Source organism: Kogia breviceps, chromosome 7, assembly GCF_026419965.1.
Source record: "Kogia breviceps isolate mKogBre1 chromosome 7, mKogBre1 haplotype 1, whole genome shotgun sequence".
Classification (NCBI taxonomy): domain Eukaryota; kingdom Metazoa; phylum Chordata; class Mammalia; order Artiodactyla; family Physeteridae; genus Kogia; species Kogia breviceps.
The window spans coordinates 42,946,283-42,960,964 of NC_081316.1; the positions used below are offsets into that span (position 1 = coordinate 42,946,283).

Consider the following 14,682-nt stretch of genomic DNA (forward strand, 5'->3'; position numbering starts at 1 on the left):
AACATTCCAGGAGACATTCTACAAATGAAGAACTCTAAACCCGGTGGGTGGATAAGGAATTCTGGAAGGAAGGTATCCTCACCCAAGGAGAGCAGGTTCCTATACTTTTCTCACATCACATCCCTGTACAATTCCCATTGATCTCGGTCCAGGCATTCCCAGTCCTCTTGAGAGAAATCTATGGGCACATCCTGGGATGTCAGCAGTCCCTGAAATTAAAAGTACACATGATATGTGGCCACGAGAAGATTTCATAATGTGACCCAAGAAGAAAAGAGCAAATTAAGAGAACTGGTTTTAATTTAGAAGAGTGTTTTCAATTATCCACTTATATATATATATATATATATATATATATATATATATATATATATATATAAAATTTTTTTTACAAAGTAACTTTCTCTATTTCTAACTACAAAAAGGAGTATGTCATGTGATCCACAAAACCAGTATAGAGACTATAGTTATCTGGAAAAGAAATGATAAAATGATGGTTTCAACACGGACATATGCATTTTTGAGTGTTTTATTTATATCAAACTGGATAAAATGTGTCTATTTCTCAGACAGAAAAGACATATCGAGGTAGAAATGTACCTTTCAACTATTCATGGTTCCACAAGTACACTGGAGAGACTGTAAAATTGCAGATTCTGATACAGTAGGGCCGGTGGGCCTGAATTCTATTTTTTTTTTTTTTTTTTTCCGGTATGCGGGCCTCTCACCGCTGTGGCCTCTCCCGTTGCGGAGCACAGGCTCCGGACGCACAGGCTCAGCGGCCATAGCTCACGGGCTCAGTCGCTCCGCGGCACGTGGGATCTTCCCGGACCAGGGCACGAACCCGTGTCTCCTGCATCGGCAGGCGGACTCTCAACCACTGCGCCACCAGGGAAGCCCCCTGAATTCTATTTTTTTAACAAGCTCATTTTTAACTAGTGATGCCACAGTCTCTGATTCATTAACTACAATTGTGAATAGCAGAGACATAATAAGGAAAGGTAAACATTCATAGTTAACTTTTAACTTCAAGTCTTTTATGGATTTCACACGTTTAATAGGATAGTAAGCACAGCAGCAACCACCATTTGTGAACATTTACTGTAGACCGTGTATCTTTCTGACTTTTTGTGTAGGATTCCAGGAAAAAGGCCTGCGCTGCGGCCGCAGTGGGCGGGGCCCTCAGGCTGGGCCGCCCCTCCAGGACCCCCGACGGGGCCCTGAGCTCCTGGCGGCTCCTCCCCCGGCGCCCCGCTCCCTCCCAGTAGGCCTCAGGCAGAGCGGCCCCACCCGCATCGCCCAGAACGGAGCCCGCGGTTCCGCAGAGCTGGAGCTCCCGGCTCGGGGTCTCTTCCCTCCACCGTCACGGAGCTGTCCTGGGGCCCGAGGGGAGGGCGGCCTCACTGACGCTGCCGGCTGCGGAGGGGCCCCGGTGGCCGAAGCCGCGACAGTCGTGGGGACAGCGGGCCGGGTAAGTGGGTCCGGTGTCCGGGCGGCAGGGCAAGAGCAGCTTCTGAGGGGCAGGGTTTCGCTGCCACCCGCGTGCAGAATGAGCGGCCCCGGCGTCTAGTTCCAGGGAACTTCGGCCCCTCCTCTCGGCCCTGCCCTCGGCCTGGTTCGCGGGGCCCGGGGGGCGTGGGGAGAGGGCGGCCTGAGCGTCCTGAGGGGACACGGGGCAAAGGAGGCGCAGGGTACGGCTGCAGCGTCAGCGCCCCTCCTCCCGACGGCGGGGATAGCGGCCGAAAGTTTCTCTGGAAGCTCGCAGGCCTCTTATTCAAGGAGCCCCTCTGCGCCCCTTCCTCCCTGACCTAAAGCACCGGGGGGAGGGGACAGGGCGTGGGGGGGGCTGGCGCAGGTGATGGGGGACGTGAAAAGGTGATTGTCAGCTAAGGAGAACCAGCTCTCCCAAGGTGAGGAATGCAGGGCTTTCCTTTGTATGCGAAGATGCCAGAGTCGGCCTCACCTAATTCCTTCCTTTGATATGCACCTCAGCTCTCTGGGGCCTGCATTCTGTATTTGCATATCCTGAGTCCCTCAAGGCCTGCCCGCTCACTTTGGAGGGGATGATTGTGACATCTTTTGTTTACTGAGATGGCAAGAAATATTCCATTTCTCACAGGCTTGAGGGGCAGACAGTGAAAAAGAGTCGGAGAATCTCACTTGGCATGTACTTTGCTTTACATATAGATAATAGTTATACTTACTTAACTGTGCTAATAGAGGCTCTCGAGTACAATCAACTTGTACTACTGCCCTCTATGTATGAATTTCATCAATATCATAAGATAAATGCCTATAGAATTGACTTAATCCAGTTAAATAGCATAATGATTTTTAAAGGAAACATAATAGAAATATAACAACAAAACCTTTACCACTACAGGCTGGTTCTGGAACAACCTAAATAAATGTTCCATTGTTAAAATATTGAAAGAGTATTCAATAGAAATATCAAGAAAAATGACAAATAATAAGGGCAGCAGAATGTTGAAATGTTCTATCTTTATCATTAAAGTGGCAGAAAATCATTTATGAGTAGGCACTGGGGCAGAAGATGACTGATTTTATATCTTTGTCATATTTGTGCAGTTGTTTGAACAAGTAACTTAAAGACAAAATGGAAAAACAAGGAGATTTGTGCCTGAGATCATGTTGATGTGAAACCAGGGATGGTCGCCTTGTGCCAGGTGAGTTAAGTTTACCTCGCAGGTAGACCTCAGAGCTCCTGAGAAACAAGGGCTGGAATTTTTCTTCTGCGATGAATAGGAGCTGTTGAGTCCAGTTCATTGAGCAAGGAGTAGGTCTTGTCTATTACATATTTGGTTTTTGGAACGGTATCTGTGCTAATTTCAAACTCTTGTTTTATGAATAACCCCCCTCACCTTTCCCCTGAAGCAGGCATAAGTGTGTTTTCTAAAAGTGTGACTCTGTTCTGTTTTAATTCAGTTCTTTGTAGCCATGTTTACATTCCCTCTAGAAGTGATATGTTATGATAAATTTCTTTTTCTGTGTGACCTATTTCACTTCGAATTATCGTACCTAAATCCACTCATTATGCTGCTACTAGCCTTATGACATTGATTTCATGGCTGAGTGATATTTCATTGTACATAAGTTTCACAACTTCTGTATCCATTTTTCTCTTTCCTGGGATATGGAACGTGTACCGAAGTCGAGGTTCTTGTAAACAGAGCAGCACTAAGCTTTGGGGTGCCTGCGTCTTATTGATTTTTAGTCTTCCCACGATATACACCCATGAGTGGAAGTGCCCTATGCTCTGTAGCTCTGTTGTTTAGATGTTTTAGGAAACACCATACACTTTTGTAGAGTGTCTGCGGCAATTTTCATCCCGTTTCATCCTGCCCGCCAGCATAACAAGGTTTCCTGTCCTCCATGGCCTGTCCTGCATTTGTGGTTTTTACACTTTTTTCAGATGGCCGTTTTGATGGGGGGGCGGGGAGTGAGACTTCTTTGTAGTGCTGATTTGCTCTCCCAGCTTGCTTGGTTGGCCAAAAAGGGTGTATGCTTTTTTACCTAAATATATTCAGGAAGGAACACATACTCCCTTTTTGGCCAACTGCATCATTGTCCAAGTTCTGCCGCTTTTCATGTGCTTTCAAAGAAACTCCAATCTACCTCTTGCTGTTTCCTGCTATTTTGCCTTGCTTTCAAAGCCTCTTCGTTGCCTTAACTCAATGTATTTTTGGTTGGTAGTTGTCATTTATAACTGTGCAGGTTTGTGAGTTGCAGTGCCCCTGAGCTCCATGTTTCAACTCGCTTATTTGTGAGCTGGCCCAGAAAACCACAGCATCGCTTCAGGCCCTATTCTGGTTCCAGGGCGTCAGGCTGAGCCTTTGGTTAATTCTTCTTCGTGATGGGAAATTAGAGTAACATATGCCTGTCCACAAACACCTACAGCTAGTCTCTCATTGGTTCCCCCTTTTCCCGTTCATCCTCGGCACATATTGCAAACTGTTCGAAACAGGAGGTTAAAAGTGCTGATTCTCCAAGTGGGGATATTGTTAGTAAAGCAGCTGGAATGGTGAACCCGAGCACCAGGAGATGAAAAATGAGGTGCGCTGTAGAAACCTTTCATGATCACACGGTGTACCATCCTCTGGGCTTCCCATGCATCTTTTAGCTGTAGGAAGATTCCCTTGAACATGGAGAGTTGGGACCCATGGAATGTGTAGTACGCAGTATTACTTTAAAGGGTCTGCATTTGCTCACTCAACCTCACCAATCCTCTCAGTCCCAAGAGTGTCCAACCTTATGTCTCATCCTACTGTGTGTCTAGGTGTGTTCAATCCATGTTGCATTACAGCCCCTGAGCAAAAGTTATAAGGGTTTTTATGTCTGTCACTGTCTTTTTTTATTATTGTTATATTGGTTACAGCTGATTTTCAGCGCTGTTGCTGTTCTACATCCACTTGATTCACGTAGAAACAGACATCAATAAATTCTTTTTCAGATTCTTACCAGTCGTATAGAATTTTTTCTGGTGACTTGAGTGTGCTGAGTGCAGTTCTTTGAGGTACCGTGTAGGCCTTGTCTATTATCAATTTGGTAGTTGGAACGGTATCTTTGCTAATTTCAACCTCCTGGATAATGCCTCACCCCTCCCCACCTTTCCCCTTTAGCAGCCTTATGTGTGTTTTCTACATATTTGACTATGTTTCTGTTTTGTAATTTATTTCATGTGTAGCCATTGTTGATTCTACCTTTAAGTTATATCTTATGATATGTGTCTTTTTCTTTCTGACTTATGTTACCTAGAATGATCTTACATAACTCCTCCTGAGTTGATGCAACTGGCCTTATTTCATTGATTCTACCTTTAAGTTATATCTTATATGTGTCTTTTTCTTTCTGACTTATGTTACCTAGAATGATCTTACATAACTCCTCCTGAGTTGATGCAACTGGCCTTATTTCATTGATTTCCTGGCTGAGTTATATTCCACTCTGCATACGTACCACATCTCTTTTATCCATTTTTTTCCTTCCAGGTATATTTAGGTTTTATCCAAGTCGAGGCTCTTTTAAACAGAGAGGCGGTAAACGTTGGGGTGCCTGTATCCTGACGATTTTTGTTTTTCCCAAGATATTCGCCCATGAGTGGAAGTGCCCTGTGCTCTGTAGCTCATCTGTTTAGATGTTTTAGTAAACACAGTACACTTCTTCAGTGTGCTCGTTGGCAATTTACATTTCCATTATCAGCCTCACAGGGCTCCCTTCTCTCCTCGCCCTGTCCTGCATTTCTGGTGTTTACACTTTATGAGGATGGCTCTTCTGACTGATGCGAAGTGATACCTTTTGTAGTATTGATTTGCAATGCCCACCTGTTTGGTTGGCTAAAAAGGGTGTATGCCCTTTTCTTGAATATATTCAGGAAAAAAGCATACGCCCTTTTTGGCTAACTGCACCATTGGTGATGTTCAGCCCCTTTTTTGTGCTTTCATGATGAGTCCTACTCTTCAAATCCCTTTCCTGCCATTCTCCCTTGCTTACAATTCCTTTACGGTGACTTCCCTCAAGACATTTTTCAATGATAGATATTTTCAACTCTGCAGTTTCGTGAATTTTAGTGATCCTGAGTTCCATTTTTCAACTTGTGTTTTTGGGAGCTGGCCACAAAACAGTGGGATTTCCTCAAGCCGTATTCTTTTTCCATGGGCAATCTTAGCCTTTGGTCATTTCGTCTTCCTGATTGGAAATGAGAGTGACAAGTGCCTGTCCGAACACCTAGGACTTTTCTCTCATTGTTTCTCATCCTTCCGCTTCATCCTCTGGACAAATTCCAAACTGTGTGCAACAGGAGGTGGAAGGTGCTGACATCCCCAAGTGGGGAGATTGTTAGGAAAGACGCTGGAGGGGTGAACCCGACTACCTGGAGATGAGGAGATGAGATGCCTTTTCCAAACTCTTCCCCATCAAATGGTGTACCACCTTCTGGGTGTCAGAGTCATGTTTTAGCTGTAGGAAGTGTCCCGTGCATGGTAAGAGAACACCAGGGATGTTTCCAAATCAGTGTCTCCCTGAACTCTAAACTGGGGAATTTTACGCTATGGCTACACGTATGTTCGTTAAGGGCCTTGGGCAGTAGGCAGAGTCCGAACTTAAGATGATTGAAGTCTTCAGGGTCAGAAGCACTGACCATCGGCCTCCCTTAGGTTACATTGTATCTGTCATTGATAGATGATGTCAATAAAAATATCTATTCGTTTTCAGATTATTTCCGCTTATAGGTTATTACAAAATATTGAGTGTAGTTCCCTGTGCTATACAGTAGTTCTGTGTTGATGATCTATTTTATACATAGCAGTGTGTACGTGTTAATCCCAAACTGTTAATTTATCCCTCCCTGCACCTTTCCCCTTTGGTAATAATAAATTATAAGATTTTATGCTTCTCAGAAATGGGGGAGCTGAAAGAGAGGTATCATTTTCAATGGAAAAGCATTCAAAACAATATTGAAGCTTCAGTCAAGATTATTCGATGTACATCCTTGGAAAGAAATCACTTCATTTCTCTAATGTTGACCTGACAAATAAGACAAACCCCTTCACTGAACTTGCTTATACTAAAGTGATGGAAATATCAAATGGAAGTGTTGGAAACATCTTATTTTACCCGAGCCTTATACACTGCTCTAGGTTAATTACAGTTTGGCTCACACATCTGTTCATTGAAGTTACAATGTTCTCAATTTCTGTCACTGATCCTGCAGAGTGGGCCCCAACAAGGGTCCCCTGCCCCGTGTCATTAGAGCCAAGAGAATGAGACTGAGTTTGGTTCAGAAGCAAAGGAAACTTTATATTCTGATCAGAGAACGGGGAGAGGTGAGAGCGTGCGCTCCCCTGAGGGCTGTGGGCGGGGCTGCTGTGTAGGGATCCCGGCAGCATCAGCGGGACGGAAGGGGCGGAGCTCTCGAGGGCCGGGTTGGCTGGAGCTCAGGCTCCTTGTCGCGGAGTCTGCATGGGGCCCTGCGAGCTGAGGTGTCGGCCCAGCCATTTTGCACCAGGAAGTAGGTTCTGAAGTGCCGGGTGTGGGACCTCTGCATGTGGAAACCTAGGAGCAAGTGAAATTAGACAAAGCACAAAGGAATAAAGGTTAGACTTTATTTTATTGCCCAGATTCTATTTTTTTTTTTTTTTTTTTTTTGCGGTATGCGGGCCTCTCACTGCTGTGGCCTCTCCCGTTGCGGAGCACAGGCTCCGGACGCGCAGGCCTAGCGGCCATGGCTCACGGGCTTAGCTGCTCCGCGGCATGTGGGATCTTCCCGGACCAGGGCACGAACCCGTGACCCCTGCATCGGCAGGCGGATTCTCAACCACTGCGCCACCAGGGAAGCCCGCCCAGATTCTATTTTTATCTCCCAGGACTTTTTCATGGGCTCTGCCGGTGACAAACCCCTCCTCTGCCTTTTGTCCCATTCCTCATTGTTGGGGCGCTGAGGGTGCAGACCCCGCTTCTGTAAGTGCTTCGTGCTGAGTTGGGAGTCCTCATACCCGGGGGGAGGGGCAGAACTCCCCAGCAGCCTCCAGGTGAGGTTGACTGTCCCCAGGGCTCTTCCCTCACTGCTCGTCCGCCTGAGCTCCAGCATTTGAAGTGTTATAGATTCTAATGACCTTTAAGGGTGCAGGAAAGAGATGTGCAGAGACGCTGGGGGGGCGGTTTTACCCCGCCCACATTTGTTCGGCCACCTTAGGCAGACGGTTTCTGCCAGTCTAGATGATCTGACCAGTAGTCTGCGCTTTCTTCAATTAGGCCCCTGAATTAACGTACAAACAGCACCAGGTGTCAGAACCCTGCCTGCTCAACTCCCAGACAGTCCAGGGCCGGTGGTGATCCAGACCCATGACGGCCACTGAGTCAACGGCCGTTTCAAGTAGCCAAGGAGTCCAGCCGGTCTCATCGGCCACCGTCACCGCGGTGTCTGTAGGCTTTTCTATGGTGACAGCGTTATTTACGGTTCCCCCGCCAAGCTTATTAGCTCCGCTCTGGGTGCAGTAATTCCTGCAAGCAGTAGTCTGCTCTTTTGGGGCACACTCTTGTTGTTTTCTGAGAGAAGATCCACGTCAAGTGATGGTCACACGAGTCATCATGGGGACCCGTTGCCCCCAGTTGTCCCTCTGGAGGTTGGAGTTGGAGGGCTTCCTCACTCGAGGTCAGTGTGCCCACGGAGCGACCCCTGCAACTTCAGGGCATGGTGGGTGGTTAGGATCACCGCGTGCTGTCCTTTTCCCTTAGGAGGGAGTTGGCCTTGCGGGCTGCGGATTTCCAGGTTTTTAGATACCCCCAGTATCTTGGCCGGATGGGGCGGCGGGCCAAGCCCTTGGTGACCGTACTTTCTCCTACCTGGAGGGCATTCTTGCATTGTTCCATTTCAAGAGGTCCCAGTTTTTGCACTAATACTCCAAGGGCGATTCACTTTCTACCGGGAATGTAAAGGTCAAAGGGTTTAGCTAAATTAGAGAGGTCCAGGGCAAGGGTCTGAATTAACTGCTCTTTCCATTCTTGAAAGACCGCTTCTGGATTCTATTCGAACGGATCATCATCTTTTCCTTTCAATGTTTCATATAGAGGCCCAGCTATTAGACTGTAGTTAGGGATCCAGATGCAGCAAACCCCGACCTCCCCAGGAACTCTTAAGCTGTCTTCTAGTTTTAGAAGGGGTAAGGCTGCAAATGACTTCTTCCCTTTCCTGGGATGGGCTTCTCCGACATTCTGTGAGAATGAAGCCCAGGCAGGTCACCTTAGTCTGTGATATTTGAGCCTTTGTCTTGGACACCTTCTATCCTTTATTGGCTAGGTAGTTCAGAGGCCTCCTTAGTAGGGCTGACGATCAGAATGTCGTCTGCATATTGAAGGAGGGTTCCCTTCTCCAGAGGTAGATCTTTGAGGTTTTAGTTAAGTTTCCCCAAAGGTGGTGCGGGAAGTTTTGAACCCTTGGGGCAGGACGACCCAGCAGTACTGTCTTCCTTGTATGTTGAGTCCTGCCAGTCACAAGCCAAAATTTCTGTGACCTCTGGGACTAATGGAATACAGAAGAAAGCATCATGTAAGTCTCATACAGAATACCATGTCCTGGTGGATGGTACAATGACCAGCAGGGTGTAGGAATTAGGAACTATTGGATGCATATCCTCAGTGGCTTCACTGACTGTCCCGACATCTTTACCAGTTCCCCAGCAGCCCACGGGGCTCTCGTGGTCAGGCCCCTGGCAGGATATACAGCTCACTTGGGCAGGTACCCAGCATCCCATGGGGCTCTCATGGTCAGGCCCCTCCCAGGGTATGGAGCTCACCTGGGCAGGTACCCAGCAGCCCACGGGGCTCTTGTGGTCAGGTCCCTCCTTGGATACGGAACACCCCTGTGCAGGTACCACGGCAGGGCTGGGCACACAGGAACCGTGCACATAGCCCTCATTGCAGAGCACCCCCATCTCACCTGTCACTCAGAGCTGACACAGAGCACCTCAGAGCAGGACTTGAACTAAGAAACAGCAGCTCCAACAGGTCTGTGACCCTGGGCGTTACTCTGTGTGGCCTCCCTCCGCCTGGTCTTCCAGAGACTTCCACTGCAGCCAGGGCACCAGGCCTCTGTCTCCACCCACCACCCCTCCTCTCCCTGACTCCTGGGTTCCTCTCATTAGGAGAGGGTCTTCTTGAAGTTGTCTCCCACTCATGGGCCAGATAAAATGATTAGAAAACAAGCCAGGGCTGCAGCCCCTTGTCTATCCTGACCCTCAGGACCTACACGTGTTCCTTGGAACTGACCGCTGCAGCAAGGCCCATTTTCTGCAACTGTGAGCCCCTGAGGGGTGAGGAGTGGCTGACCTGGGCAGTCTGACCCGGCCGGCCAGTCCTTCCCAGGTGTGCCTGGGCTGAGGTCAATATAAACACCGCTCCAGGCAGCAAGAGCCCCTGCAGCTGTGCCTGATGCCATATTCTCTGCCCCATCAGCAGTCTCGGGGCTGGGCTGGTGGGAGGGAGTAGGGCCCACGGCTCTGTGCGTGGCCCGGTGCGAGTGGGGCTCTGCTGGACTTTCTGCAGGAGTTGCCGGGCTGCCACCTGCTAAAGAAGAGGATGTGTCACCCATACCTGCCGCTGGAATTTCTCCCCGGGCAGAGGTGAGGAAGGAAAAAAGCAGTGGGGGCCGGGACAGGAGGGGTACGTCAGGCAGGGAGATGGAAAGCTTCCAGAAGAGCGCCCGGGGCCAGGACCATGCTGGCTGGCCTGCAGGCCCCAAGTCGGCCTCCGTGCTGGTGTGGCTCCATGGCCCTTCCTCTAGGCTTTCAAGTCCTTGCACACATTCAGGTGTTTTAGCTGGGAAGGGTGGGAACAGTTCAGCAGCAGCTGGCCTGGGGGTCAGCTCACGTTTACTCAGGGATGCCTTGACACGGTCCCCCAGCTTTGCAATGAGGATGTTCCTTGCAGGGGGGCTGCTGGCTGCATGAGAGATGATTCCCCACCTCTGACCAACTTCAGAATTGTTTACCACTGGAGCAAGTGTTCTGATAGGGTTTTCCTCTGTGTAACTAGTGGGTTCTTAATTGGCAGCGTGAACGGTGATATCAGAGGTCCTGAATCAGGATGGAAATACTTATCCCCAACTTGTATAGGCATAAAAACCTGGGGAGGCCGTGTGCAGCCGGCACCCTTAGGGTTTGGCTTCCGACTGACCCCTGAACGTTCTGGTGTCCAGCCACTGCTTTAGAATTTCTGGGGCCCAATGCTAACTCTAAGGGTTCTGTAACCCAGCCTCTGTTGGTCTTTAATGAGACCCGCACTTCCAGGGTCCCACAGAGCAGGGTCCGTGTGACTGTTCTGTGGCTTCTGTAACAAATGACCACAAGCTGGGTGGTTTAAAACAATAGGAATTCATCCTCCCCCAGTCCTGGAGACCAGACATCTGAGATCAAGGTGTTCCAGGATGGACGTCCCTCCAGAGCCTCCAGGATAGGGCTCTTCCTGCCTTTTCCAGCTTTGGGGGGCTCCAGGCGTCCCCAGGCTTGCGGCTGCAGGCCTCCTGTCTCTGCCTTCACATGGCTTCTCCTCTGTTTGTGTTTCTCCTCTTTTGTCTCATAAGAACTCTCTCAATTGGATTGAGGGCCATCCTAACCCCAGATGGCCTCACCTCGAGACCCTTAACTACATATACAAAGACGCTTTTCCCAGATATGGTCCCGTTCCTGTGTTCTGGGGGGCACATATTTTGGGACCAGCATTCAACCCATTACCTGTGTATAAAATAACCCTAATTTTAGGAGATTACCAAGGTCCTGTATAGACTGGCACAGGTAGCAGCCAGCAGCCATGTGGGTGGGGGTCTGGGGAGAATGAGGACCCTGGAATCACCTGGAAAGGATGAAGTCCTGGCTGCATTAGGTGAGCTCTTCCACCACGGGGCCCATGGAAACAGCCACTCTGTCCGTGGAAAGGGACCCAGTGCCGAGTCCAGAAATGGTTATATTGCAAAGCTGGCTCTTCTGGGATTTCATCATCAGTAGCATCATGTAACCAGTAACTACGGGCTTGGAGGAGTCACCCTCTGGCACATGATGACAGCACTGTCACTTTAGGCTCATCAAGCTTAGAATAGGAATGTTTGAAGGAGAAGAGTTTGGGAGATTGCAAAGCTTGGTTGTTAAGGAAACTGAGCACGTTTGTCAAGGTTGTCAAGGAAACTTCTCACTTAAACTGAAGGCAGGGCTGGGAGAGCTGAAATCCAGGGATCTTTTAAAGGGGCTACTCTGAAACACCACCACCTGAGAGGTGGTCTCAGCGTGAGCTGGGGTTTGAGAAAAGTGTGATGAGATGAAGCCTGACTTTCTGTGACAGCTGGGGAGGGTTTTGTAAAGCAACTTAGCTTTTAAGGCCAAGTTTGTTGCTGGAACATAGTGTCTCCCAAAACTGGGCTGAAGCTCAAGATGTCTCTGTCCCCTTCCTGTGAGAGTCCAGGGCAGGTGGGTGTCAGGTCCCAGGCTCTGCCCCCCCTTTGTTTCTCCTCCCTGCTTCCAGGTGAGTGTTTCAACCAGCAGGGTGAGGTGACCACAGGGACATTGTGCCCTCCGTCCTAGGATGCAGGCTGGCCAACGCCCTCACCACCTCCACCCCTTCCCCTTGGTAACACAAGACACTGCGCCCCAGCTGTAAGGGGAGGGAAGGCTGGGATGTGCAGGGTAGCTATGCACAGGAAAAAGGGAAATGGGTTCTGATGGGCAGCTGTGCGGCTCTGTTGTGAGGGTTGCCCAGACACTAGCGCACAGATTCTGGGTTCTGTGAAGCTTCGATGCTCTGTGGTTCTGGAAATCCTATAGGAGATGGTCCACAGCATGTGAAGCTAATGCTCGCAGTGGAGGTGATGAAGCCAAAGGTCTGCAGTTCAGACTAAAGGTGCCGATGTACATGCAGGACAAAACCATCTCAGGTGAATGGACTTCAGGCACGTTTAACATGAATGCAGTCGTGTTAATGCCTAGCATCTTCTATCTTGTGCCTCCTCAGGGACCCCCTCCTCAGTGCCTGGGGCTCCTGTAACTCACGTACAAGGGGATGGAGAGTGGGCTCTGTCCAGTCTGAGCCCTGAGTTGCCCTGTGAGTCTGCTCGGGACCACCGTAACAAATACCACAGACTGCGCAGCTTGAATAACAGGCCTATCTCCCAGTCCTGGATGCTGTCGGAGATCAAGGTGTCTGCACGCTGGCTTCTCCTGAGGCCTCTCTCCTTGGTGCTGAGACAGCCATCTTCTCCCCAGGTCCTCACATGGTCTTCCCCCTGTGCCTATCTGTGTCCTAATCTCTTCTTGTAGGACATCAATCCTATTGGATTAGGATCCACCCTAGTGACGTCATTTTTACTTTGATCATCTCTTTAAAAATCCCATCTCCAAATACAGACACATCCTGGGGTCCTGAGGGTTAGGGATTCAGCATGTGGATTTGGGGAGACATGACTGAGCCTATACCATCCTCCTTAGGAACCAAGTGTGCCTCGGTCCTTCCTTCCCTCAAGTCATACGAGGTGAGCTAATGGCTCAAGGAGAGGCCACTCGTGCAGAGTTTGTGTCCCAGCTGGGGAACCCTTCTCTGCTCTCTTTGATAAGGCAGTGGCAGTGCCAGCCCCCTCCTGAGGTGAGCAGTTCTGGGGTTTCCTGCCGTGTCACCTGGCCTGCTGAGGTGCTCAGTGTCTGGGAACCCAGGAGCCAGCAGCCTAGTGGGGATGCCGGGGACTCTCAGGGCCTTGGCAGATGTCTCTCCCGGCAGATACCCTAGCGAAAGTGGGGAAACTTTGGGGGATTACAGGAGGGAGAGAGTCACAGTCTCGTTTATGCTTCAGAAAGACCACGTTGGGGTGGGATGTGAGACGCACCGTGGGGCAGGGAGGTTTGTCAGGTCTGATGGAGGAACCAGGCACAAGATCGGGCTTGGGCCAGGGCTGTGGGCGTAGAGGGGAATTAGTGTGGGAACTGGCCACAGACTGTTGTCAAAGTATCGGTTTCCCTGTGCACCGAGGCCGAACAGAAATACGGAGACAGGAGTTTTGGAGGAAGAGAAAGATGGCTTTATTTTTCTGCCAGGCAGCAGGGAAGACACAGCTAGCTAGCACCTCAAGAACTGGGCACCCCTCTTTGAGAATCAGGGAAGATTTTATATGTGGGGCTTCCGCAGTCCAGGGTAGAGGATAAGGATCAAAGTAGTGAAGGTCTTGCATTCCTCCTTTCCTTTGCATTATTTCAAAACAGTCATCGCTGGCATCAGGTCGCCTGGTAATTGGGGTCCAGCAGACTGGTAATTGCGTCCGTTTGCCTCTTGGCAACGGACTTGGCAACTTGCCTCTTTTTTTGATGGAAGATGTAGTCTTATTTTAATAGAGGCTTGTTTTACTCACAGCATTGTGTTGTACTTAGCTTGGTTCTCAGATGCCCTCTAGTGGTAATAAATAGTAAGTAAATAATAAAGCAGTTGAAAATAAAATGAATTTATCTGGTAATGACTACTTTACAATCAGTAACCACATCTGTTTTGACATATTATATAGATCAAATATAACAAAAAAGATAGAATATTTGCTTTGTTTTACCAGGTTAAGGTAACAGCTTTTAAAAATATCTCATAGTATTAAAAAATAATAGTAAAAGAATACACACAGTGAATAAATAAGGTATAAAGAATAATGAAACAAATGTGTGTGTACCTAGGACCTGGCTTAAGAAATAGAAAAGAAGAACACTCAGTATTTGTTTGATTTAAAAGGCCATTGTCATTCTATGATGTCATACTACACTCAGCCCTCCGTATCTGCAAGTTCCCCATCCATGGATTTTGAGCTGCGGTTGGTTGAACTTGCAGATTTGAGGGTCAGCTGTCGTATGTCATTTTATATAAGGGACTTGATTTTGGAATCCGTGGGGGAAGGGTGTGTGTGTGTGTGTGTGTGTGTGTGTGCGCGCGTGTGTGTGCGCGCGCACACACCCTGGAAACAATCCTTCTCACCAAGGGTCGGCTGTATTTCCCAAGAAGCAAAACAACAAAACTCATCTCCATGTGAATAATATCAGCCCTCAGCCTCATTAACAAACATGCTGTAGCCAGCTGATCAAAGCAGTAGGTTTTAGGAGCAAAAAGAAAGCAAGCATTTATAATGCCTTGTACATAGTTAGCACTCAATAAATA

At 48.7% G+C, this 14,682-nt stretch overlaps 1 long non-coding RNA gene across 4 annotated transcripts in view; it reads left to right on the forward strand.

Annotated features, from left to right (window-relative positions):
* Positions 1–1,265: 1,265 nt before the first annotated feature.
* LOC136794497 (uncharacterized) overlaps positions 1,266–14,682 on the forward strand; it is a 226,922-nt gene continuing 213,505 nt past the window's right edge. For 2 of the 4 annotated variants that reach the window (XR_010841366.1, XR_010841365.1), the window contains exons 1-2: positions 1,266–1,471; positions 2,590–2,687. This is a non-coding gene — a long non-coding RNA (uncharacterized lncRNA). Of the gene's footprint in view, positions 1,472–2,589; positions 2,688–10,059; positions 10,137–14,682 lie in introns of all 4 variants that reach the window. The other 2 variants (XR_010841368.1, XR_010841367.1) reach the window with 2 other exon arrangements.